Source organism: Arachis ipaensis, chromosome B08 (assembly GCF_000816755.2).
Source record: "Arachis ipaensis cultivar K30076 chromosome B08, Araip1.1, whole genome shotgun sequence".
NCBI classification, from domain to species: Eukaryota; Viridiplantae; Streptophyta; class Magnoliopsida; order Fabales; family Fabaceae; genus Arachis; species Arachis ipaensis.
This window is the reverse complement of record NC_029792.2, coordinates 93350160-93354633: the sequence shown is the minus strand read 5'-3', so window position 1 is coordinate 93354633 and position 4474 is coordinate 93350160. Positions and strand designations below refer to the sequence as shown.

Below are 4474 nucleotides of genomic sequence, written 5' to 3'. Positions count from 1 at the left end.
AGTCTTTGAGTCTCCATTCTAGTACTTCAAAACAATTATGTTCTTACTTTTTAGAGGTATTAAAATACTGAAATTTTAGTATTAGTCTCTAAACAAACAAACATAATACTGAATCACAATTTTCTAATTTCTATTTTAATACTTTAAAACAAATACTACCTTAAAATTCATTATTCACATTATTTAAAAAAGTCATTGTTTATTTAATAAAATCCTTAATTTTAATATCTAATTCTAGTTTAGAATAATGGTGCGACCCAAACTGAGACAATGTAGAAACTCTACCAGAAAAAGACAAAAATAGGTAAAATACTGGCCTCTTTGGAACCCTTAACTCCCCTATCCCAACCCTTCATTTTCCGCGATGGGAAGGATACCTTCCACAATCGAAATCCCTAACGAACGACGCCCTTTCGACCGGGAACATCGCACCACCCCGGATTTCGACCTCTCCGACGATTATTGTCACTGCCGTCGAAGCCCCAGCTATGACTCATACAACCGCAGTAGAGACCGCCGCTGTGATCGCCACCGACCCGAGTCGTCCGAACGTAGAAGCCCCAAGCGTGTCACCACCAACGAAGGACATCCTAACGGTGACGCACTTCCAAAGAACTTCGGCCGCCAGAACGGTGGCTTGTTTCACAACCGCGACCGTCGCAATGGTGACTGGCGACGGCGCTTCGATTCCGAGTCCGACGAGGAACTAAAGGGATTGCCTTTCAAAGAGTATCGGAGGTTGAAGAGGCAGAAGATGAGGAATTCGTTGAGGCACTGTATCTGGAACATCACGCCGAGTCCTCCTAGGCGCGAGAACGAACAAGAATCAGAGGAAGAAAAAGCAGAAGAGATTAATGAAATGAAAAATATGGTATTGAAAATAACGATTCGAGCGACAAAGAGATCAAACATTATGAAAAATCAAAATCTGAATCCAATTCGGAGAGTTCTTCGGAGTCTGAATCGGAATCCGACGGTTCGCGCTCGAGGAGAAGGAGAAGAAACAGTTCTGGTTCCAAGCGCAGTAGACGAAAGTCGAATAGCGATAACGAATCTGATGAGAGTGAATCTGAATCTGACGATTCAATTTCAAGGAGGAAGAGAAGAAGGAGTTCCAAGTCGAAGGGTCGGAGAAGGAGAAGTTGAAGGAGAAAAGTTGATAGTGATGTTGAATCGGAGGAAAGCGATACTGAAGAAGAGGAGCGCAAAAATAGGAAGGGTAAGAGGAAGAGTGGTAAGAGAAGAGGGAGCAGAAAGAAGAGAAACTATAGCGAATCTGATGAGAGTGAAGAGAGTGAAAGCAATTATTCTTCCGATGGTAGCAGCAGGAGAAAGAAGAAGCATTCTTCGCTGTCGAAGGTAAGCAGAAGAGAAAAAAGCAAAAAATCTGAATCAGAAAGCGAGGGTTCTGAGTCAGAAGAGGAAAAGGATTCTGCTGATGCAAAGAACAAAGCAACAGTGGAAGAGGTGATGAAAACAGAGGTGAACCCCGAGGCTTTGAAATTGAAGGAACTCTTTGAATCTCAGAAGACACCAGCTTTAGATAACGAACCTGCAGTAGAGCCAATGCCCTTGCCAAGGGCAGAGGGTCACATAAGTTATGGTCGTGCCCTTAGACCGGGAGAAGGTGATGCAATCGCGTAGTATGTGCAGCAGGGGAAGCGTATCCCACGAAGAGGTGAAGTAGGTCTTTCAGCTGAGGAGATTCAAAAGTTTGAGAACCTTGGTTATGTCATGAGTGGTAGCAGGCATCAGAGGATGAATGCCATTCGTATTAGGAAGGAGAACTAGGTTTATAGTGCTGAGGATAAGCGTGCTTTGGCTATGTTTAACTATGAGGAAAAGGCCAAGAGGGAGCACAAGGTTATGGCTGATCTGCAGCGGCTCGTGCAGCGCCACATTGGACAGGATGTTGGCCCAACTCATGACCCTTTTGCGGCAAAAACCTCCGATGGTGCTGATGCATAATTTCATTTGTTTATGCTTAGCTGTTGTTACTTTTTACCTTAACTTAATGTTAGTTGCACACTTGTATACTATGTTTTGGTTTGCTAGCTATATATTTGTACCTCCCATTGGTATATGGAGACTTAGAAAATGGAGGCTTTTTCAGCGAATTAGTATGTGATTCCTATATTGGTAGATATTTTGTATTTCAGAATTGCAATTTCGGTTGGCATGTTAACCATTGAAACGTGTTCCTCTAATGCGAACAAATTTTGTATGCTTGTTGGTAAGATTGACTTTTGCAAGAGCCTTTATACAAGTTTAAGTTAACTTCAAATTGGTAATTTTATATGGTGATTTTGCTAGAATTATAACATTTCAAGTTTTCCTTTGTTTTTTACTGCTATTGCTGGAGTTGTTCGTGCATTTTACGACCACACTTGAACACTTCACCACTGGATTCTTTAAACTAGGGTCTAAACATTGGTGATGTTGCTTCTGAGTTGGTTCTATTGATCAAAATTGAATAAGCCTTATTGTAAGCTCAGTACAAGATGGATTATAATGAAGTGAAGAGAAGGAATATTGACTCATATAAGAGGAAGGTAAGACATCATTGTAGATTAAATAGTATCAATTCTTAAATCAGAAGAATATAGATAAGAACAATGAGATGTGGCTCTGAATCGAAACGAAGATATAAACTTGTATTAGGTAACAGATTAGTTCAATAATTGTAATTAGCATTCGTATATACTAGTACTCTAGTAGTTAGTTGGATGAGTTTACAGCATTTTTGGCATGATAGTTTGTTAGCATTGTACAATAGCCACACTACAATAGGTTAGTTTAGATCTCAATTTGTTGGAGCTGAGTGTATATATGCAGGCTCATTGTTAACTTGTATTATTGTGATTCACCATTATTTCATTGATGAGTTAATCTCCATTTCTTTTCTCATCCAATTCATCAAATTGGCTCTGCAATTTTCTCATGCTATATTTATTCTCATGGTGCGGTGAGCGGGTTGTAGCCTTTGCAGTTGAGAAGCATTGAGAAATTTTGAGATTCTCATCACTGGTACCCAATTCAGCCCATCTATTGCGAATGAGGATCATATGGTGAATCCAGATCTTCCTTCCATGGAGAATCCATCCTTCTGCTAGAACGACGTGCAGAATCTCACACGGTTGCTGAATCAATTGTCTCAACTTCAGAGCCTCATTTCCCCCAATCCAAATCGCCAACTTGTAAGTTCCATTACTGATCCTACTTGCATCCTAGTGAGAACACTGGTATTTCTATCATTAATGTTGTGTTAACTCCTTCCAATTCTCATGCTTGGTTCTGTGCTATGCTGCGTGCTTTGAAAACTAAAAATAAGATTGGGTTTGTGGATGGTTCTCTTCTGAGACCTGCTATTAGTGATTCAAATTTTTTAGCCTGGGATAAATGTAATTCCTATGTTGTCGCATGGATCCTTCTTTCCCTGAGTAGTGGAATTTCTCAGTGTGGTTATGTGGAATTGAAAATGCTTCTAACCTATGGAGAGATTTGAAACATAGATATCATCAGGATGACATTTTTTAGATAGATGAGTTGGAAGAAAATTTGTTTAATATTAAGCAAGGGGATCTCACTGGTACCTCCTATCTCACCAAATTGAAGGCAACATGGGGAGAACTGGAAAGTTTCTGTCCCATTCCGAGCTGTCTTTGTGGACCTGAATGCACTTGTGGTAGTTGTAGTTTGTTTCACTTGCTCCAGATTGAGTTTGTAAACATCCGTCTAGGTAGTAAGCAGGAGTAGTAGTTTCTCTTGTAACAATCCGTATTTTTGAAACTTCTATTATTTATGACCTATTTTATTAAATTTAACCATTTATTTGGAAATCATTTAATTAGATATAATCAATTTGATTTTATGATTATTGAAGTTTAAATTAACTAGGATTATTATATACATAATTTTATTAAATGTGATATTTTACATAATTGAGACTAGAATTTTGGTAATTTATGAATGGTAAAAATTATATGATTTAATTTAAGTGATTGATATTTTGCTAAAGATCATATTTTGAATTATTAATTATGAATAATTTTTTTAATATATCCAGTTTTTATAATTATCTGTTTAAGATATTTATAATTTTGCTGACTCAGCTGCTTATATGCTTGACACCCAACCCTACGTGTCACAAAACTATTCAAAATAATAATTATCCCATTAATCATCATCATACTGGTTCATTTTTTTGAAGAAAAAAGAAAGCAAAGAGCCGAGGGAGAGAAAGAGAACCGTGACCCCTCCATGAACTTTCAACTTCAATCATCATCATACTGGTTCATTTTTTTGAAGAAAAAAGAAAGCAAAGAGCCTAGGGAGAGAAAGAGAACTGTGACCCCTCCATGAACTTTCAACTTCAATTTCTTGAGCTCCATAATTTTGATAAAAAATCTAATCCGATTAAAGTATTTATATCTTCTTCCTCTTCATGTTGACATCACTTTAGTTCGAGAGAAAT

The 4474-nt window shown here is 38.1% G+C and overlaps 1 pseudogene; it reads left to right on the top strand.

Moving 5' to 3' along the window:
- On the top strand, positions 365-1968 carry LOC107611222 (annotated as a pseudogene).